At 38.8% G+C, this 23,934-nt stretch overlaps 1 long non-coding RNA gene across 1 annotated transcript in view; it reads left to right on the top strand.

Annotated features, from left to right (window-relative positions):
• LOC110399729 overlaps positions 1-9,502 on the top strand; it is a 36,435-nt gene extending 26,933 nt beyond the window's left edge. Inside the window, exons 7-8 of the long non-coding RNA XR_002439378.1 lie at positions 1,421-2,165; positions 2,932-9,502. This is a non-coding gene — a long non-coding RNA (uncharacterized LOC110399729). The remainder of the gene's footprint in view (positions 1-1,420; positions 2,166-2,931) is intronic.

Here is a 23,934-nt window from a genome sequence, read left to right as displayed (position 1 = left end):
ATGTGGCTCTTGTCAAAACTTACTACACAGATTTCATCATCATGAGACATTGATCTGTTTCCTGTGTCTGCTTGCAGTCAGATCTATTTACTTTGGTCTTTAAATAACCTATTGCCGCACTTAAGGGTTTTTTCTTAGTCCTGTAGAAGGCAACTGGAGTTCTAGCTCACACATTGTGAGATTTTTTTAACATTCCCATTGTAACTTATTTTTAGAGACTATGACCCAGAAAATATCAGGCTTTACCTTTGTTGAGCTCTCAGTGATAGGCAGCAGCAATCCATTCTTTCAATGATGAACAGAACAGGTTTGATCTAGAAACAATTGCAAGGTAATAAATGGGGAACCCCAGGATGCAATTTTTACAAGTTTGCTTCTTGTAAAAATCTTCAACTCTTTTACAACTGTTTTCTCAACAAAAGAAAGGCCTCCTCCTTTATTGGAATAATATGAAAAATAGAGAAAAGAAAGAGACCATCTAGGGCTGACAGAATGCTTACAAATCTTGTGTTTTTGATAGATTATAAAAAAATAAAGATCAAACACCTAAGCATTTGAAGTTTCCTTCCTTGAATAGTCATGTATGGATGTATCTTGATCTTTCCTTGTAAGAAAAGGGAAAGACAAGGTATGTATCCTGCTCCTGTTCTAGGGCATCGCCCTGAGTGCCATATTGTGATTTGGACAACTATTTCACTGTCCTACAGGAGTGAGATATCTTTTCTTCTCAAAGTTTGCTCTCTCAGGTGAACTCTCCACTGCTGTTATATTGCAGAAAGAAGAGATGTGCAGTGCTATGCATCTCTATCCAGTAAAATATCACTGAATTTGCTGTCCAGAGGCTCACCTCTGTGATGACAGAGAGGAAATAAATGCCCCAATGTGAATGGATCTCTTCTTGCTCTCACTTCTGGGATTATGTGACTATAGGCACCGTTACAGTTGCAACAAGGTGAAACAGGAGAGAAAAATAATTCTAAAGGCATGATGTATCTGAATCTGAGACTGCTGTTCAGTTCCATGTCTGCTTTGGCATCCCCCAAAGTGACCATGATGGTGATGGGTTGATGGTTGAACTTGATGATTTTAGAGGCCTTCTCCAACCTTTATGATTCAGTGGTTCTGAGATCTTATTTAGAGGAATTAACAGTATTAAACAGTTTCTTTCCTCTCTTTATTTCAGGCATTGTTCTCAAAATGTAGTTTTTAGCATGATAAAGATCTTTTCTGTCAGGGAGAAGAAAGAGTTCCATTAAAATTTTGTTTTGCTTAAGGAGCACCATTCCTCAAAGTTTGATAGTCGTACTGCTTTAAGCGGAATGGACTTTGGCCTGCAGAAAATGACAGGTTTGGGTTCATTATGGTATTGATAAGCAGAGAAACTACTTGAAATGTGTTCAAAATTCTTTTCATCTGACAGGTAACTGATAAATCTTCTTGGATTAATGGATCATTATACAGGATATCCCTGCAGGCTAAGGTTCTGCTCCTTCCCTACTGGCAAGTTACAGCACGATGAAGGTATGCAAGTGCCAAAAGCATCTCTTCTATCTTGATTGTTGTCACTCAGCAATGTGCTGGAACACCAAGCAACCAAAACAAGACCCGTTGCCATCAAAAGCCTGTCGTGCTGGCGCTGAGAACTAGAACAATAAAAAAGAAACACCATTTCTATTTCTTTGCACCGAAACCGATGTTTTTATGTTTATCAAAAGAAAAAAAAAAGGATCCTGATCCATAACTAGAGCTGAAATTCAAAAAAATACTAAAAGTGCCACCAGCACCAATGTGAAATAGCTAACTAACTTCACAGTGGGCTTTGCTCATATTTGTTTTCTAATAGTGTCTGGATACCACTGGAAGTCGTGCATGGAGGTGCTTGCCTTTTTCCCTACCAGCAATAGCTCTCTTCTTTCAAGGATGACAGGCCAATATCATCCCAGGGTGTACTGAGCTCATGCCAGCAGTATTTCTCCTTTGTGGATCAAATAGCAGGAATTGGAATGAACCTTCCTCAAATTCTCTTTCAGGATCTCCTCCAGGCAAAACTTTGAGGTTTGCATAACTCTGAAAAGTAATCAGACTTCACTTTGGCAATGGAAAAGATGCCTCTTATTTTTGCCAAGCAAAAATATATTTCTTCTTAGTGACATCTTTCATTGCTGGTATGTCATTTCTATTTTATCCTTCCCTCTCCCCTCTTTTTTTTTTTCTCTCTTGCTGTGGTTTTTCCTTTTTTTAAGGATCTTTCTACATATACTGTTTTGGGCATGCTGAGATGAGAGCGGTCTATCAGAGTGCATCAATTTGATGTGGTCAAGAAAAACGTTTTATGTTCTGAATGTGTTGCTGAAAACTGAAAGATGATATGAATAAATGGAAAAATTGATTTTCCTTCATTTCTTGAAGTACTCCCAAAAGACTCCCTAAGGACTATCAAAAAAAAAAAGGGGGGGAGGGGGGGAATAAGAATGTCCCTTTGTAATTAATAAAGAGAAATGTGTTTTTAATCTAACATTGCCGGAATAAAAGCAAAGCAGCTATCATCTTCATTTTTGATCAAGGCAAAGAATTTCTGTGATGCTTTTCATTTTCTCATATGAAATATTAAGCTCAGTTTGGAGACGACTACAGCCACAGGGATGTGAAGAGGTGGTTCTTTCTGCCATTCTGCCATTAGAACTTCATAACAGCAGCTATAGAAAGCTTAGATCAGAATCTCCAACATCCTTTGGGTGGTTTCTGGAAACAGTTTGTGTCTCAAATGTGGATACTGCTTTGCTCCCCTCCAAAATTAAGATGCGTGTATGTATGTCTGTTCAGTGGCTTCTTGCAGCTGCTTGTGGGTTCTTGGGAAATTCCTGAATATAGCAAGCACTATAGTGATAATCTCAAATTCCTGATGATTTTCTGCATTCTGAAACATCACAGATGTGCCCTGCCTTTAAGTCCAAGATGCCCGGGAATTGATTGTTCTCCCCTGATTCAAGCTTTTATCTTCTGAGGAAGAGGAATGAGAAAACCATTGAGCTGCACATTATGGATTTAAATCAAGAAGTGTCAGAGGGGCCATGCAAAGAGGGGTGCTGCTAAGACAGGTTAGAAAAAGGTCAGGCTGGATCACATCGATCACTAGTTACAGCTTTAACCATGCAGAGGAAAATCACTAAGGCACAACAGCAGCAACGCACAGCTTTCATCACAGCTTTGTCAGCTCTGTGGGTGATGGAGTACAGGTTGTAAGTGAGTCCTTGATGTTAACTATGGTAATGCCCCATGGAGTTAAAGTTAATAATAAAGAGGGGAACAAGAGAACATGATGTTGTACAAAAGGGGCAGGCTGAAGAGATTTCTTGGCAGAGCTGAATTTTTCATTATGATGTAATGGGGAAACATTTTTAAAACACCAATAATTTTTAGTTTTCTAAGTTTTCTGTGGCTAGAGATGAGTGTTTTGCAGTAAGAAGAGTATGCAGAGGATGTTCTTGCCTTACACTGCATAATTATTCAACAGTGAAAAGTACCTGTTCTATTCTGTGTGCTCTCATCAAGCATTTACTCTCTACTCCTCATAAATTAAGCAGACTATACTCACTTACTGCTCCTCAAATTTTCCTGCTGCTTGATGTCGTTGTGCTTAATTCATCCTTTACATTAGGGGTAATCCTGGCTTGCTTCTCTTAGTGCTGCCCCCAACTTAATTTTCTGAATTGTTGTGGTGTACAGGTATTTATTTAGAACTCTAAAATTGAGACATCACTGAAACAAAAAGAGAACCTCAGCTAATAGGAATTGAAGAGTAATATCACTCTTTTCTCTCAGTAGATCACACTCAGAAACTGTAAGGAGGAAAGAGTTCTATGTTAGGTCAGTTTTAAGGAGAAAACAGAATCTGGAAACAGATTTCAGTACATTACATCACAAATAGAAAGCATACCACTCCATACAAAGAGATGACATGATGAGAGCCTCTCCATACAATTACATTTCACCCAAAAAAAATTGATGAGAAAGATTATTTTCATAAGCCAAAGATGCCAGTCATTGTCTACCAATTTTAACTCTTCTGCCCATAGCAACATTAACTGAATTAAAGATATCACTTAAAAACAAAAAAATTCCTTATTTTCCCAATTTGACCAACCCTAAGATGTGCAGCTGTTTCCCTTTTTTGAGAAGCTACACTGATTTCTGCTGGTGTGTAGGAACTTCCAGCTTAATCTTTGGATTTAAATGATCCTCTCTACAGAAGTTGTTGGTTGTACTAAGGGGTGTTTTACTTGTTATGCTTTTTGTCACTTAATAAAGGTGAAATAGACCAGAGGAGCCATTCTGTCACCTATGTAGCATCACTGCAGCTGAGGTTACAGTTGGTCTGGTAGAGAAGCTGTGGGTGTTATCATTTGCCACTTCTCAGCTGGGCTTCCTCATTTGAATGGCTAAAAGCCTCAGGCTAAACAAGTTGATTTTATGGGGTTATAAAATTCTATCCCAGTAAAACAGACTAATTGTTCCATCTCTTCTAGGCCATGACTGCTAATAAAATTATTGCAGCTGTTTGGATTAAGGAGATGTTGTTTATAATAGCAGCATGTGAGAGTTTTTTGGCTGGAAGGATTGTTCACTGTTGTGCCTTCACATAACAACAAATGAGAAAGGATATGTCAATTAAACTTAGCAGCAACATTGCTGGGAGAGATAAGACCTAAAATGGTAAAATAATATTCCTCTATTCAGAATTCCCAAAGGAATTCCCACTACTGTTATATCCAGAGTATATACCTTAGGCCAACATGGCCACAGCTCATCTTGCACTAATTGAAACATGCCTTTGACATCGCCTGCTCACTGACTGATTGCACTGTGTCTACTTGTTCTCTCTCACTATTTTGTTCAGCCTGTAAGGTAACTCCCCCAGCACTATTAAACCAAAACGAAACATGAGTTCAGTTTTCACACTAGCGACTTTCCTGAGCAAGTTAAGTGAGCGAGGTCAAAGTCAGTGCTTTGGTGTTTGGTGGAGCTCCGTGACTTCTGGTGTCACCCAGGGTTTTGGAATTCAGCTTTGCTGCTGCTTTTCTTTCAACATAATTGTTTCCACCAGGACAATACGTTTTATTCTCTCACCACGCAAGGTGAATATATGAGTTATGGAATATTAAAATTATTTTCTTGGGGTAGTTTAGAGAACGTAACACATCCATCACACTGCTATTTATAAACACAGAGAGACTAGGTGACAGTCTCAGTTAGGACAGCCAGCTGACTGTGTGGCTTACAAGACTTAAAGCACTTCCCTCGCAATGTTTGCACTTGTGGGGATACTTCTTTTTCTTACGCTTTGTCATGCATTGATTTTGAATAACTGATCTCTTGCACGACAGCCTGTGTGGCTGTGATACAGCTGGCAGCCAACCTGAGGCATTCGTTAATTCTTAAATAATTAAGTTAAAGTAACAGTGATTGAAACAGCGGCTACATTAAACATGATATAAATAACCTGACTTACATAAAGATGGTTATAATGCAAACTCGAATTCACCTGCAGATTCTGTAACACTTCATCCATTATCTTTTCTTGAACTGACAGAAGAGTGGTTTTTTTGTCCTTGAAGTCACTTGTTCATTTCCTAAAACCATAAAGAACAGGACAGCATGTTACTCTATATACACGCAGATTTCCTGGATAACACAAGATCAATTTCAACACCAAGTTTATTTTTTCCCATTTCAAGAAGCAGGTGTTATCTCCACTAAATGCCTGCATGAGTTCATGAATTCACAGCTGATGTAAATCAGCAAACCTCCACTGCCTCCTATCTCGATGCTGTATAACTTCAGGAAACGCCAGGGTCCTCACGTACCCCTTCTATGCAGAAATGTCATGCAAACTTATCTTAAACAACGTAAAGTGTTTGTGTTTTTTTTCACTACAATAATGGTATGGCCATGTCAGATAGAGAAAATAGAAAAATATATTTTAAATTCATGATTTAAGTAATATATTACTTAATACAAGTTCTATTCCAAACACACTTCTCATCCCGGGACCTGAAGTGATCCAAGTCCTCCTGGGAGAAACTGAAGCCTGGGCTAACGCTCGTGCACCTCCCACTCCCATCCTTGGAGCAAGGTGAAAGGATTTAGGACAGATTTACTGTGGCAGCAAGCATAAGTCCATCTATTTAATTCCAGAGCTAGTTTCCCTTGTTGTAAAAGGAAAACACAGAGCTTTTCTCTGTGCATCATTTGGTAGAGTATAACCTCTCTTGATTAGGCAGTGTATAAATGCAAGACATCTGTACCCGTATCATTGACTGGTTATGCTGTTGGTCCCTCTGCTTCCTCTGCTACTGTTCACACTGTGATTTTAAGGCTCTCCATCGTGTGACTTCTTTGGGTGCTTGCTAGATTTACATCAGAGATCATTTCGAGATTTTTCATTGTTGTTTAAGGGATTACGATGCCAAATTCCCACTGCACTGAACTGAAGTAGATGGGAAAGTAACATTTCCAAACCAAAAAGGGTATTTGTGATTCATCTGAAGGGTTTCACTCTAACTAAAAAATTCCAATATAGGGACTGCTGATGTATTTACAAGTGATGTTTACTGATCAGATTCTGCTCTTGCATGTCATCAGGAGGAAAGTAGGTGGTAAAACTTCTTTCACTGAAATCAATGCACAGTTAGTACAGCTTCTGGGAAGGAGTGATAGGTTCCTTTGAGTCCCATAGTGCCTTTCCCAGCACCCGCTGCTATTCCACATATAAGAAGCTATGCAGGAAAGGCCCATGGGCTTTATCTTGTAAATCATGCTCATTTCCATCTCCTACAACTAGCCTAAGACTTGATGGAAAATCACTTTTGTTAATAACATTCTTTGTGGAAAAAAAAAATAACACACCTGGCTTTATACATATTATCTTTTGGTTGAATGATAAAGATGATTTGACTGATTTTCTTTCTGTGAAGGTTATTTCCTCTCTCCTCTCCTCCATGTTTCCATGCAGGTTCTGGAGTCCTTGAGGACCCTGCATCTAACTGCAGCAGGCAAATAAAATCCCTTCCCTTAATCTCTGAAGCTCAGCAATGAAGTTTTGTTTCAAGCACCTGGAAGGCAAGAACAGGTGTTGTCATTTTTCTTCAGCACAACTTCTTTTTTTTTTTCGGAGTGTTTTTAATAACTAGAATGGAAGATTTTCATCCTTGGATTCTGATTTCTTTCAGAGCTTCTGAAAGGTCCCAAATTACACGGAGTTTCAGTAGGGACCGTTGTCTCTTCCATGAAGGCAGCACTGGGGACAAATAAAAGCAACTGCAGAAAGTGTAAGCTTGGACTTGCAGCCAGATGGGATACCAGATGGCAGTCTTTTTTAAAGTTGTCATGGGTAAACAGGGAGAAAGGAAAAGAGCTGAAGCTCAGCTAGATGTGACTTCTACCTGCTGTGTATGAGACTTAAAAAGTGTGATTTACTGCTCTCATTGTATGAACCTGCGAGTAACTTTTCCTCCTGTATGACAGAACTCATATGTGCACTAAAAATGCCACTACTTTCATCATCTCACAAGAATAATTGATAGATTAGGGCATGCAGATGACTTTAATATACAGTCACCAGCTTCACGAAGCAGAACCTGCTTTGAATAAGCACAGTCATCCCGTGGAGACATCTCACAGAACAATAATTAAAATTCCTGGTCATTTGCCAATTGCCATAGAAGTTCTTTGTCATACAGTAGGACTATGTGCTGTGTAACTAAGCAGCTGAGAGATTGTTTTGTATATTATTTATTTTCCTTGTCTTCTTTCCCTTTGGCCAGCACAATGCTGTTGATTGTATGCCTACAATATTTAGTAGAATTTGATATGTTAAATCTGTTAATGTTCATCTAATCTGTGATAATGCCATGATTAGTATTTGCAGGAGCAATGCATTCCAGGAGTTAGTTAATGTTTTCATAGAAGATGGTACAAATTAATCAGAACAAGGCATGCTGTTGTTACCAAACCAATTTGGTGTATTGACAGACGGTTAAGGTAAAATGCAGACCACGTTAATTGTTAAATATGCTGATCATTCTTTCCAATTCACTTCAAACTAAATACGGCTTTATAGTAGAGGAATGAATTCAACTACATCTTCAACAGCAATTCTCCTATTTTAATTTGTGGGGATTCCTAATCTTCCTTTCTCCTTTTTTAATCATTTGTAGACACTCTTCCATTTTTTTCAGACAGTAAATGCTGTATGAAGCAACATAACAGAATATATTGGCTACTGCTCCTGCTTTGCTCCATAAAAGATGCATGATCGTAGTATGTTTCCCGACCACTGCACAAAGATATTCCTTCTGCGTGATACCTCTGAGAAGTCACTCTCCATTGCTGTTGTTAGGGAATTACTACCTAAGGGATCACAAAATTCATTTCCAGTGAATGGGACAGTCTAAATCTTTATAAATTCTGTGAACTTCACAAGAGTAACAGACCCAGTTGAATGTCTGGATGTCTCACAACTTGCTACATCCAAGTTTAGGACATGTTCTTAGGTGAAAATCCACTGATATAATAGTAGGAAATTATTTAGCTATAGGTACCTAGAGCTGTTTCCTTTTTGGACTACAGACATTAAGAGTGATTGCAAAAACCTGTCATGCCTTTAATTTGTTTTAAAAATAAAACACTCCTCCCTACATTTTAATAACACTATACCCTGCACTCTTTCCAAAGTTCTATAAATGGTTTTAAAAAGAGAACTCTGAATCTGTGAAATGTGGCGAGTTGACTTAACATCTGGAAGTACTCTCAGGGCTGTCTTAGCTTGCTTTCAAGACAGTGAAAAACTAGGCTGTATGATTTCTTGATATTCTTACAAGGAATACCTAGTAGCATCGCTGATAGTAAATAAAATATTACATTTTCTACACTGGAGATTGGTGTTTTAACGACTGAGTTTGAGCATTTGCTGACACGCTGTTACTAATGCATAATGTTAGGAGCTATTTGTTTTTACTTTGTAACTAAAGGAGGTAATCTAATACTCATTAGGTAATCTTTATTGGACCATCTCTGCTGCATTTATACTGAATAGTACCCTTATTACATGCTTAGTTCCATTTATTTCATCTGTTAAAATTAGATATTTTCCACTGTATTCAAAAAGCATCCATGCTCTTGGCTAGCAAGCCCAGAATTTGAAGCTAACTATTAGAAACTGTTTCTAAAGCTATTTTTTTAAATAGAGTTTATGATTCCCATCTCTTCTGTTTAGGAAGAAATGTTCACAGTGTGCATGGTAGAGAAAATGAAAGGAAAGGACACTCCATCATCTGCAATTTTAAATAAAGCGAAAACCACAGAGGTACGAAAACGAATGTTCAAACATTTCATTTCATATAACAAAATATGAAGATTTAAAAGTGCCATGTTTAAAGAGCTCTTCATATCTTACTTTTAATTGTTTTGGTTTCGGCTCTCCCTTGATCTATTTAAAAATAAAAAAAAAAGAAATGAAAAAAGAAGCTTTTTTTTTAACAGTTTCGTACTTGTTTAGATATTTACCATGTACTCCATGGATTTACATTCAGACTCCAAGTGCTACAGTGGAATTCCACCTATGCAGAATAAACAGAACTTCAGGGTGCTCACAGCACTGTGACAAAGAAATGCTTGGAAAAACAAAGAACTTTCAATTAAACTTCTAAAGAAAATGAACAACTCATTGTTTAGACACCTTTGCATAGAAAGTACTGAAAATTTTGATTGTGTTCTTATAGAATCATAGAATGGCCAAAGTTGGAAAAGACCTCCAAGATCACCCATTCCAACCAATCACCTACCACCAATATTTCCCATGTCCCTTAGTACAACATCTAACTTCTTATGTTATTTCAGGTTTTTGGTTTTAGTTTGGGAGATGTTTGTTTCTTTGTTTTGGTTCAGTTTATTTTTCAGCTAACCCTAGAAATACAGAACAGTATAAAAATCCATAGATGTGCTGCATTCACACAACATACAACCCATAATGCTGGCACAAGCACTGCAGCAGTGATGGGCATCTTTGAGAAGTTCCTATTCACATACATTGTTCCTCTAATTATCAACTACATTTGGTTATAGTTGACAACTATAGACAGAGAAATGGTTGATAGGAAACTATCCAGCTCAGCTTTGAATTTATTTATTTTTTAATTCTGCTAGGACAAATTCAAGAACACAGTCTTTAATAACTATGGCGCTTAGAGAAATGCCAGGATCATATCAGTGACCTAAAGGATACTGAAGCAGAGGAAAAACACACCATGGGCAAAAAACAAGCTTCCAGGTGGAGGTGACCTTCACAGAATCATTGACTGGCTTGGGTTGGAAGGGACCTCAAGAATCATCAGGTTCCAACACCCCTGCCGCAGGCAAGGTTGCCAACTGCTAGATCAAATACTAGATCAGATTGCCCAGGGCCCTGTCTAACCTGGCCTTGAACACCTCCAGGGATGAGGCATCCACAGCTTTGGGCACACATAGTTGTGTGCTGAAGCTCCTGCTGCTGCAGGTTGCTGGACATGTGAGAAATGGGGCAATGACCCTTCATTGATTTCACAATAGCCATCAGATCTGGCTGAGGTTCTTGTGCTATAGTTTAACTCATGACCTAAATACTATCATCAAATATGAGAGATTTCACCGGGTTATGAGGAATTTCTGCCAGTAATTCCTCCAGAAAAGGAAGTAGCTGTTCAGGATCTCATGACCTACATTATGAACTCAGCTGATTTCATTACTGAAAGTACTTGTTTGTAGAGATTGTTTTTCTATTTACTGTTCTAAACATAGGAAATTCTTTGCTGCTTTCTGTCTTTGCAACATTTTTTTCGGAAGATTCATTTATTTTTTCTTTCTTATTGTTTGTATGTTCTGTCTGAGGCACAGAAAAAAATTCAAAACAATGTCTTTTCCTTTTGAATATGACATGCTATTATTCAAGAGAGTCTCATTTATGTGCTCTTGGGACTCTAGTGCTAAGCTACAGTGCTTTGAAAATGGCCACAGATGCAGAATTCCTGAGTTTTAGGTATTGCATTTGACTCAGATAGGTTGGATTATCAGTTGTTTATTCAGTGATTAGTCATGTCCTAAGCATTTTGTATGCTGAAACCTCCTGCAGTCAACTATTTCAAACTGAAAAATCCTAACATTTGATAATAGTTGAGAGTATACTTTTATCTTTTCCAGCTGCAATTATTTGTCCTAAACCCGAGTAGTAGTAGCAAGTAGTAAATTTGTTAATTATTTTGGTTTAGTCTCATGGCAGTTTTGTATTTTTGTTTTCTGATGATGACTTATGATGCAAAACTAACAGGAGCCTTCCCAAACATCCAGAAAGTGCCTGGTGAGGGAGTTCTTATCGGCTGTTCTATTCCTACTTGAATATAGTGATACAAACACATTTCATAGCAGTGAACATGATAATCATGTGGTATTAAAGTTTTCTCAAGGCTCCCAGCTCATCTATACAGAGGCATGGAAGGGATTTGGATCCTTTGTCACAGGAAGATACTGCAGGGTTCTGTAAAGAAATTCCACTTGGAATATGGATGTAAATGTTCTCCCCAAATTCTTTTACAAGTGAAGACTTTGGACTGAAATTAGATGAGCTAATCCTTATAACATACGCCACACCAAGTAGAATGTAGCATATGAAAATATTGGAAGCCCTTTAAGATCTATGACATTTAACAGGACTCCTCATTTATGAAATAACAGTCAATTCAGCTTTTCCAGGGTTATGCCAGTGTAATGAAATCATCCATCAGCACGACTGATGGTCATCCAGGGCTTCACAGAGGAGATTCTAGCAATTATAGTTGGCTCCTGATTTGCGAGCAAACAGGCATAAGTCAGGAGAGCCCTGCTCTAGCTTTGTATCACATCAGGTGTCTCTGCACATAGGGTTGTAAATTAACAACACCATAGCCATAGACCTTGGTGCACTGATACCTGAGCTGAATAGTAAGACAGCCCTTTTTGGCTGAAGTGTAGGGCTTTGTGTGAGCATTATCTCAGGGATTGCTGCACACTTCTCAATGGTGCTTCATGGACGGGCCTTATAAATTGCTGGAAACAATATTATCCAGAGAGCAGAGTTTATAGAAAACCTTTTTTACTGTTTCAAAGACTGGAGTCAGTGTGGATTCACGGCAGAAGCAGCAGCAGAACAACAAGATTTTTATTCAGTCTAGAAATGTGCTTATTTTTCAAACAGTGGTCCACTTCTGCCCACAGCTGAGGACTTGGAACTTGATCATAGAACCATAGAGCAGAACTACTGGTATATGTAGAACTCAATTGCTTGCAGAACCTTCCCACAGCTGAGTATATCTGAAGAACTTAACAGAAGCAGTTAAACAGGATAATCTAACAGATGGAAATAAAGGAGAAGGTGCTTAGATATAGTAATTGCATCTTGGCTAGTTATTTTTTTCAGCCACAAGTGAAACCATTCTTAGCACATCATCTGATCTAGCTTGATGAGCAGAGATGCACTTTCTCTGTATTCATGGGGGTGGTGAACAGATTTAAACTCACTTGTGTTTAACTTTAAATTGATCAAGCAAACTACACTGAATTAAGGGATAAGTTCATTACAAACACATCCCATTTAGCAGAGCTATTGGCAATGCACTATTTACATGTCATCATTCAGGAATTCCAATATGCCTTATTCTACTGAATTTTTCCTTGCATTACAAAGAGGACCAGCTTGCCCCAGCTGTGCACTAGATCGTACTGACAGGTTCAGAGGGTGACCTTCCCGAGGGCTGCTCTGTGACCCACTTTGGTTGCGGAGGCACTATCACAAAATCCCTTGCCATTACCCACCTGCTGTAAATGACACTAAAGATTGAGCTGACACAACAGTTTGCTAGAAAACTTAATTACAGGACCATTTTTCTTCATTAAATTAATGTTAAACAGAGGTTCCATTCAAAGAACAGATGGCAAATACGAGGTCATACAGATACAGATTAAACAATATCGGCAACCGTTGCTAAACATACACAAAGTACAAAGCTAGTACATGCTAAGTGTACTTTGAAACCATGCTTGAATCATGAAAAACAAAATCCTTTCATAGATTCGGTTCTTATCTCGTTCAGATGCAAATCACTTCAATAGGCCTACAGGGAAAAGGTCTCCCAAGATCTCCTCGGTCCACCCTATTACATGTTTCAAAGATTTTTCTTGTAGTTTCTATTTTTACTAAATTATGACACCAAACAAATAAGTTTGTTTGGTGAAGTCAAGTGGCTAGAGCATGAGAATTACAGCTGAGGGTCTTGGGCTTTTCCAATGGGAGTAACTGCTGTCTGAAGAGCAGTAAAGCAAAATATCACTTCCATAAGAAAATAACAAAGATTTCAGCTCCCATATAGTATAGTGCAAAGTGTCATATTTGACATATTTGTCAAATATTTGACATATTCCATGCTGCAGCTAAACATCTAAACATAACTTGCATCACAATCCTTTCTTCTTCACATTTCTGATATCTGCTGAATAACCTTTTAATTTCATATGGTACCTATCGCCTCCATCAGTTTAAGAGCAACCCGAACTCTTTTGCTTGCATCGCCATTACCTTTCCTCAGAGCTAGATGGAGACACTGAGTGGATCTTAAATAAAACAAGACAAAGAATGTCTAGATTTATCACAAAACTAAAAGCCCAGAGCAATGCCTGAAAAACAATTGGCTTCATGTACGGAAATAATTCTCTGAGGCAGATTATATAGGCCCCTAACACGTGAGTTACACTTCAGTAGTGAAATGCAACTCGATCTAGCAAGGAGACACAGCTCTACTGTTTGGGGCTGGCAGACTCCCTGCCCAGAAAGTGCCTCCTTGTGAACCACTACACGACCTAGCAGTACTACTTTGCAGCTTTTCAAACACATGAGATCACAGATTTTTCAGTTATGTATTTTCAGATTTTTAACAACGGGGCACCATGTTGTTACAGCAACGTACAGAGTCACTGTTGAGTTTCTATGCTGTAAGAGCCGCACGTAAGCATTCTCCTGTCCTGCACCCTGCTTTTCATCTCCTCCATTCTTTCTCCAATTTGTGAAAGCTTGGCTTGAAATTTCTTAAAATCCTCTGTTCTAATGTGTGTTGTTTTTTTTTTTTTTTATGGTGATGGTTGTTATTTTATTTATTATTTTATTTCACAAATAACGCTGCACTGTTACAAATAATAAATTCTTTCCCTTCCTTAACAGCCATTAGCATATGTAATTTTGGCTAGCAGCTTGAATAAACACATCCCTTCCCATCAAGGCGGCATAAACAGATTGGGTGCTGCCTGATCCAAGACACCTTTACTCTTTCTTAGGCATTTGTGTAATCTTGCAAGATGCCTTGGAAACTTCAGAGTTTCCAGCATAACTGAAAGTGTTAACATCAGACATCTAATGCATAAATGCTCTTTCTTTCTCTGCCTCTCGTGTTCCATTTGGAAGGCAATTTTACCACCATTTATTTTATTTAAGCCCCACTTTGGAATGAAGTAAGGTTATCGCTCTCCTAGTTTATTTTTTCCTGTCCCATCTTTGTTTTCTGTGGTCTTGGAAGACTGCTTGTCTTGTTTTCCCACTTGGCATACATTCCGTAAATGTTTTAGTTGTCTCCAAGGCCACGAAGCTAAAAGGCCATAGAGGAGTTGGGTGCTTGACTGGAAAGACGTGACCAATGTGAAAATCCTACTTCTCTTTAGTTTAGAGTTAGCAGAAATGTGTATTTCTACAGTTTTGGAAGGAAATTACAGTGGCATGGGCATCATATTCATGAGCTACCTCAAGTACCTTCACCTACTTTGACAACTCCGATGCTTGCACTTGTCTCCTGTACATATTGATGTAAGTACTGTGTGAAGAACTGTGATGGTCTGAAAGGTGCCTTGTGCTGGACTTTGCCTGTAAGACATGACACTGGTCAACAGTTTTAAGTATTGGGAACTGCGAGAATTCTCTATATCAAATCTCCTCATACAACCACGAACAGCAATATAGAAGATATACTCTCAACTGGAAGAAGTATACAGAGATTTTGCTAGTGCTAAAAGCAACCATAATAACCAATACAATAAATTAGTATTTCTAGAATGTTGGACATTCTAGAGAATGCCAATCCGATAACCTAAATGGCAGTCAAAGGGAATGGAACCCACGTTATTCACAACAGTAATTTAATTCCTGCAGATGTGCATTACCCCCATGACTGCATCTTTATGGAAATCCTACAAAGTGGAGACGGGGCCCATGTACTTCTAATTCTTTACATGCTAATAGGTCAGATGAAATAAGCTAAACAAGGAGACCATATAAAATGTCTTATCGACGTAATGCCTTTGAAGTAAAGAAACAAAAACAAGAATTTAGGGCGGAATTGCTTAAGAACATGGCCAATGACTTACTGACAATATTGCTTATGGTAGATTTAAAAGGACAGTCACACCCCAAATGAGCTTTGCACTGTACACATATATAGAAAGACAAACTCCCTGCCCAAATAGCAAATAACTGAAAAGAATTTATCTCCTTGTCTTTTTATTTCCTGACAACAATGAAAGTTACAAATGTAGACAGCAAAGATTTAATTCCAGTCTCCAATGTTAACAATACTGATAAATAATTTTCAGTGTACTTCCTCTTTCATGCAAGAAGGAAACATTTTAGACTTATAGTTACCTGAAAACTACTGATGACACATCGATGTTGACAGAAGTAATCCACTTTACTATCTGTCCTAACAACTTTTCTCTCTTTTTTTTCCTGTCAACAGGCTTTTTTTCTAGTGTGCCATTACTTGAAAATATACTTTACAATAATTAATTAGCATATATTCCTTGCAGTGTGAGACAGGAAAATTTCTGTCCACGTGGAAATTCTTCTCACTGTCCTGATTTTAATTAAGCAATTCCTGCTTGTACATTTCTATAAACTTTTACTTAGAATAAAATGATTGGAGATAATCCGGTTATCTCTTACCAAAAAAAAAAAAAAAACACAAAAAAAACCAACCAACCAACAAAGGCTATCTAGTACTTTTATATGTTCTAAGAATAGAGAAAGCCTTTTCCTTCTTGACTCCTTGCATCATTATATCACCTTGCTCAGATCCACTGATCAAGGGTTTAGGCAGCTACATGGTATTGTGTCAGAACTTATGTGTCTATTTGTAGGATGCCTCAGCTCTTGCACAGACCTCTAGGTGTCCAGGACCAAAGTTACACTTTGGCAATTGGTCTGTCATTTTGGCCCTGATGTTTTGTGAAAATGAAGAGCAGAGCTCTGCCCTCACTGGGAGCAGAGGTGCATGATCAGCTGTGACAGAGCTGCAAGGCCATCCCAAAAGATCTCATTGTGGAGGACACCAGTGTCAAATGCTGTTCTGGAGAGGATTGCTGTGTACTGTGGACTTTTCCAGTCTAACTCCAAGTTATGGCTCTGATTGAATTCTTCAGAAAAAAAATGATCAAGCATTCACTAATTGTAGTGTATGTCAGATTTCTGAGCAACTGCCCTCAAGTCATCATATCTGAGTTACTGAAGTAAAAAAAAATCTAAGGCTTCACCTGTAGGTGGCAGGAACAGGGGCTGTTGCCAACCCTGAGTGGTGACCTTTCTTCCCCACGTGTTCTCCTTCCTGATGAGCTCCATGACTCAGCGGCATGTGCACTTTGCTTCTGTACAGTTCTGCACATTGATGAAGACATGCATCGCCTTACCCAGTCATATCCCCAAATTAAGACCAAGACTGGCAGTACATCAAGCACCGGAATTTGTTCCAGATGTATTCAAATGCACAATGGCAGGTGCACAATGATATTTAGGTCGGTAACGCAAGCAAGATCAACAGTACCACCCCACGGGCTCTAATTCTGACTAACCAAGAGACAAGCCAGGGATTAGACCTGGCAGTTGAAGTGGTACATTGAGAATAATTGCATGTTCGGAAAAACATCCCCTCGGGCATTCACAGTCAGCTGAGATCACTCAAAATTGTTATGAGAATAGATATGATGGTATAACCAGGTTGGCTGGTATAATCTAGAACATCTACTGCAATAATCCTAATCCAAGCTCCAAAGAGAGGTTGTGGGAGAAGAACTGAAGTGTGGGCAAGTGCAGCTACTTAGTTATTTAGGAAAGAAAAAGAACATATTAGCTTTAGGACAGCACACAGATAAAAAGAAAGATACCTTAATTTCTATGACTGATGTCAAACATTTAGAAATAGTTATTTGGAAAATTGCTCTTTACTTCATACAGGTGTTCAGTGAAGCCTTTGCAGGAGTACAAAGAGATCTGCAGAAATCTAAAACACATAAACTAAAGGAAATACCCCCGGGTTAAAAAGTAGGATGTAATGTAAATTATTCATAGCTGGAAATTAGTAATTAGTCATTCGGTGACAGGAGAGACAGGAAGCCTAGACAAAGTGTTCATTAGGAGGTTCTTGTCCCTTTTTCAGACAGGCTGTGAAATGATAACTAATGTCATTAGCCAAAAAGCCAGCAACACACCCAATTAGGACGAGGTCAACGTGTAGTACCAGACTGAGTGTGAATAAAGCTGTGTGAATAAAGCTGTGTTCCTCATGGACCCAGACAGAAATTAAATGAAAATGTGAACACATTGCCCATAGATGAGCTGCCAAATTACTGTTCAATGAACAGGGAATCTTCTGTTCCTTGAAAGATGTCCCTCAGCTAATGGAAGTCATCTAAGCTTATGGTGTCACTCATTTAACATCATGTAAAGCCACAAATGTGTAGGATTGGGGAGTCACTGTTTAACATACTGTTACACACTTGAAGCATACTGGGGCAGGGGCTGCAGTGACCTTAGTGTTATTGTTAATTATGGGGCCCACATGCCCTCTGGGAACTCAAGATATCTGCTCCTGGAAAGGAAGCAGAAGGTATTCAACTAAGAAAATTGGAAATGTATAAAGATCATATCATAATAAACAATACTGTATGCCAATTATTTTTAAAATGAATCTGGATGTTTTATTGTGCACAGAGAAGCTTTGTTACCTAAGTAATTCACAGAAAAGAAGCTGTACCCACTCTTATTTTACTTGTGTCACCTGCAAATTCTCAAAGTCAATCACTGTAGGTTAGGGCTGAGAGCATTTCTGTATTATGGGACTCAATTAGGGTATTACTTATGTTGTAATGCATGTTTATTTTGCAGAAAAGCAAGTCAAAAGGATAATTCTCAGCATAATGTATATAAACTGTCTACATGTCATGCAGATGAAGTAAAAATGTACACATGGTCAAGGGCAACTGCAGTATACAAGGAAACCGGGTTAAATTAAGACACATATCAGTAGGTCAAGAAAGGGTTTTCAGTGGAGTGGAAAAAATCAGGGAAAGTAAGTTTAGGAAACAAATAATTATCTTGTAAATTTTTGGCATGGGGACACTCTCAGAATAGGGTCAGTCAAATAGCTTATTTGAAGTAATGCTGGCCAGTTTTTATTATATGAGTAGTATAGCAGTAAGGATCATTTTTACAGACCAGAGGGAGGAAATTAGAAGATTACATATAAATCAACAGAATTGGAAAAACATAATAATAGAATAATGTAGAATTCTGACAAATGCTTTTTCAAAATACATTCACTTTTTTAAAAGCCTGAACCAAAGCTGCATATAAACTCACAAGGTACCAAGAGTTTGAATAAGAGACTCTGGGGCTTTACTCATAAAAATGTACTGACATGGTTGGGTCCAATTTTTTCCATTAAGTTTAGTGGTAGAATTAGAATGTACATACATGCATGGTATGAAAAGTATAATGTCCAATTTGTGAAGTCTGGTACCAACCAGCAAATGAGATTAAGAGAATGGGAAATTAACATAGGGAAAAGCACCTGGTTTTCTCCCATAAAAATGGGTGATTGTGCTGTCCAAATCCAGTGCCATTCTAGTTATGCTAGAACTATCATGTTGCATTTATTATGGCAATGCAAAAAAATACACACATTTCCTTCCTCCTAACTTTACTTTCTTGACTGTGTTTATTTTGAAAACAAAAATGTCACAGAATGTGAAAAAGAACTGGAATAAGAGCCAAAGAATTAACTGTGGTCAGACATTTCAACTCAGCCATTTTCTACTTTTTTTTAGTGTAAATGGACCTGACCGCAAAAAGCTAATTTGATTTTATTTACCTTAAAGGCTTCTGGGTATGAAGAGCTAGAGTTTTAGGTCTGACCCAGTCATACCCTTGTGAAAACATGCAGGCACACCTAAACAAGGGTTGACCATCATGTTTGCTCTACCCTGAGAACAAACTGGGTAGACATAAACCAGCTTTGGTCCAGAAGTGGGGGTAGCCACATTAGAGCCATAATAACTCCTGGAGTTTATCCAGAGAAAATGTGGTTTAAACCAACTAGGCCAGAAGATAGGCAAAACCATCACTTCTGCATTGGTTTGTGTAGACTCACTTTGAGCAGAACATGTAGAATGGATATATTATTTGTCATGCCATCACATTTACAGCCTTTGGTTTCCTCATAGCTCTCTGCTATGAAGAATGGTCATGCAGCATATAAATGAGGACTTTGGCAAGTCTTTTTACTTTACAAGTCTCTTTACTTTCCCTGTATCTCTACAGAACTGTGCGTGTCCAAAGGGATTAGCCACTCCAGCAACACAAAACTCAATATTTTTCCAAAACTTATGTTTTGTCAATTCTGTAAATCATGTGAGTTGGAAGGGACCTTTAAAGGCCATCTGGTCCAATCCCCCTGCAATGAGCAGGGACACCCACAGCTCCATCAGGTGCTCAGAGCCTGTCCCCTGACCTTGGATGTCTGCAGGGATGGACACCACCGCTGCTCTGGGCAGCCTGAGCCAGTGCCTCACCACTCTTCCTGTCAACAACTTTTCCCTTATATCCAGTCTAAATCTCCCCTATTTTAGTTTGAAACCAAAACCGTAATTCAAAGAGTAATCCACATGGGAGAAGTGCTGGGTGATGTGCAATCCTGATCCCGTGAGACATTTTTCCTTTACAGTAACTGGAAAAGATCTGAAGCATGATGAAGTGGCAATCATATGGCAATCATTCTCAATTCCCACGTGGGAAGCCATCAAATCTGCTAGGATTTTTCTAGAAAAGAGGCAGCCGACAAGGGTAATGACAAGGTCTATAAAATCATGAATGATGCTATTGTAGATGCTAAAGGTTTACACTGGTTTAAGAGGAAATTGGACGAGCTCAGGGAAGAGAAATCCACTGAGGGTTATTAAATCATTGAAACCACATCTGAAGCTGAGAGCAGTCAGAAACTGGGAGAGTTTGAGTGGAGAAATCATCTGTGCTTATCCTGTCCTTGCTCTTTTCCTATAGACTTCGTAAGAGAGTGCATGGGGATAGCCAGACCTTCAGTGTAACCATTCTCCTTACATTTTCATGCGATGAAACTTGTGGAAACTGCCACCAGTTCAAGCCTTCCTGACTGGTATGAAATTTAAAAAATTCTTGTATTTGACATATCATAACTGAACGGGTATTTGAACAAAAAAGCAAATAGGCAAAGCTGTTGTTTGTAATGCCCAATGCTGCAATTTCATTGGAACTGTTTCTGAAGAGCCAAAACAGATAGATAGAAAATATTTTTAATGAGTCAATCTGCTAAAATGAAAACAGGACTGAGCTTTGCATATTTTGCTGTCTGAAAAGTGTCATACGTTTTCTTCTTTGATCCCTGAAGAGAGAGGTTCAACCCTTCGCCTGTCTAGGACCATGGAAAAAGCAGTTTTTATTGTAATCCACTTACATCTTTACTAGTTCCAAGTATTCTCAAGCGAGTCATTGGAGATACTTGGAGATTCAGATGATCAGTTGGTAGAAATGCTCACTCTAGGAAAACTAGCTCATTATACCAACATCACAGCTTACTGCTGCAAGGGATGAAGTGCAGGTTTCCTCCCACTCTTGCCATGATCGGTGACGATGACATTGTCACCTTTGGAGGTGCACATCAGTGTCTCAGTGCAATGCCTCGAAAGTGGTGAGGTCACTGCATACCCCTGGGGCACTGCAGGCAAGAGAAGAACCAGTTTAACCTCCAGCTTTACCAGTTACTCAAACGAGCCAAGCCAGTGAGGAATTACATTGCAGAAGTTGCTTTCACTTCAAATACAATTGCGGATAGGACACGATTAAAGTTAATCCTTCACTAGGGAGGGAAGCTAATGAATTGAAATTCTAGATAGCACCAAGAAAATGTTGGCTCCAGGAAAATACAATGGGTGGCCCAAATGCTTACCGATGCCAAAATCAAGTACAAATATTTAAAAACAAAATCATCTGGAAATTACAGGGACAGAGATAAAACAACTACTAATATGAGATCATTTGTACCAAGATAGTAACAGAGGTGGAAAAGCCCTCATTTTATTGACTGTTCTTATTACAGCTATAAAATGCAAATGTTGTGCACACATGTGCCTGCCATCTGCAGGGCCAGGCAGCATCCAGGCTGGCTGCACGGGCAGTCATATTTTCACATTATGAATGATAAGAGAGCAATTCAGTGGCAGAGACGGCTCATGATATGCTCTACCGTGCAGGTGGTGTTTACAGCTAAGCACCTTTTCTGGAATGAACTCTTGAGGTCAAAATAATTCAGGGAGTCGTTTAAGCAGAGAGGCAAACAATATTAAAGTAAATATGAGCTCACTGTAACCCTCACTGTTCAGGCCGTTGTGTTTATGGCAGACTTCCCAAACAGAGCAGTTCCACTTTGGAGTCATGCAATGCACCTGCTGCTTTTACAGCACAAGCTCACACCTCTGTTTTCACATCGGTAATTCATCTGCATGCCCCAGTTGTGCTTGCAGGTTGGATAGCCAAAAGAACAAGCATCCAGGTTTGGGTTTAATGTCAGCGAAATGCATTGCATTACAGAAAAACATAGACTGAAAAATTAAATTAAGAAATAAAAGTCAAGCCAACTGAATAGGAATTCCTTTAAAAAAGAACACCATGTCTTTGACAAACAGTAATGGACATAGAACAGTTTATACCTGTTACCACCAGACTGGAAAAATACAAAGAACAGTGCTTGACTTCAGCTTTCAGACACAGCTATGTACAAAGATGTGCTGTTCACTAAGAGTCAGTGCAGATATTCAACAGAAAGTTGCACTGAGACACATCAAGTGTGGTGAGATCAGCTCCTTACTATTGCAACTCAGTGTAGATATGTGAAAAATATACGGAGTTGAAAAAGCCAGAGCAGCTCAAGAGCTGTCTAAGGGAAAGGTCTTTCATTCCAAATACATGGTTTAATAATGATTTAAAACAGTATTACACAATGGTACCAGAGGCTGTGTCCATTAATACTGGCCAAAATCTTTCTAGACCAGGTAATTTCGTGAGTGTATTTTTAGTTTGGTTCTGTGCAGAGCTACAGTCAGCCATTAATTGTGTTACCAGTTTCAGCACAGGCAGAAGGTATTCCTGGCTATTACATCTGAAATGCATCCACACTCCCAGTAATTATTTCATGTTATTGGTTGTTATATTATTTTATTGTCGTTTTCCATGTATTAATCAAACTGCCTCATAGTGCTGCTTCTCAGCAAGCAAACTGCATTTATGAAGCTCACTGGGCACAGAAGCTTTGTAGAAAACATTTATTTGAGAACACTACTTCTTCTGAATCAGACAGAAGACTGAAAAGTAAAAACTTAAAAATGTCAAGTTTTCACTATTATTTTAAAGAGCCAGCTGCTTAGTACTGGGAGGGACTATTATACTCTTCACTATAATTGAGTGCAGGGAAAGACCTGACTCAGCAAAATGCAGTTATCAGCAAGGAAGCAGCATATCTGCTCAAAATACTGTGGCAAGACCATACCAGATATCTTAAAGTACTTACTAGAAGAAATAAGTGCATGGGAAAGGTATAAAGTAAATTATAAGGAAGACCTTAGGGTCATTTTTTAATGGAATCAAAAGCAGAATTCTGTGTTGTTGATGGTCAGATTTAGTAAACACATTCAGTTGCTCTGTATCAGGGAGCCTTTACTAATTCTCTGTCTGAAGCCTTCAGAGAGAAGAAAAATGCAGTCTCAGCTTTTTAAATGGTGCTAGATCCTCATGGTGCAGAGAATCTCCTACTCCTTTGTAATAATAGCTACCATTCACAGGAATTAGATTTCCCAGGGTACTTCACCACTTCTCATAGAAGCACATTTACATATATATACACATATGAAAAGAAAACGATGTATATCTATGAAAATGCCCATTTGCCCATTTAAGACAGTTGAGTATCTCCTTCAGAGGCCTTCCTGGGGCCGCATGCAGCACAGCAGGACGGGGCATGCAGTGCTCAGCCAGAGGGATTTATTTCAACTTGCACGGCAATCTACTGTGAAATTTGGATTTCTTTCAGTGCTCAGTGGCTATTTCCTGCAGGAAATGATTTTTATGGGTGGTAATGATGTATGGTTGGAGCCCACTGCACAGCTCTTTCCCCTTCACTGTGGAGGACAGTTCATCAGCTCTGTGACACCATCACTTCTCCTTTTCCTTTTCACCCCATGGGCTTTAAAGAAAGCCCCAATTTCTGTATAGGACTTGCCTGAGGAGCAGCAATCTATGGGGCCTTCTGGGACAGAAATTATCATTGCTGCAGCAACACGTGAAGATAAGAGGTTTTGTATTTCGGAGAGTGGAAGTTTGGGATGAAGGTTGGGATTAGCTCAGAGACGTTACATTTCACACTACTATTCACTCATTTGTTTGTAGCTACTTTGCCCTTTGGTGATTTCTGTGCATAATGTTTTGATTTATGACCTTGAACTTGCTCCTCAGCTCTAAGCCAGTGAGGGCATGGT

This window comes from Numida meleagris, chromosome 5 (assembly GCF_002078875.1).
Source record: "Numida meleagris isolate 19003 breed g44 Domestic line chromosome 5, NumMel1.0, whole genome shotgun sequence".
Taxonomy (NCBI): Eukaryota; Metazoa; Chordata; class Aves; order Galliformes; family Numididae; genus Numida; species Numida meleagris.
The sequence above is the reverse complement of the archived record's forward strand: the minus strand, read 5'-3'. Positions and strand labels throughout refer to the sequence as shown.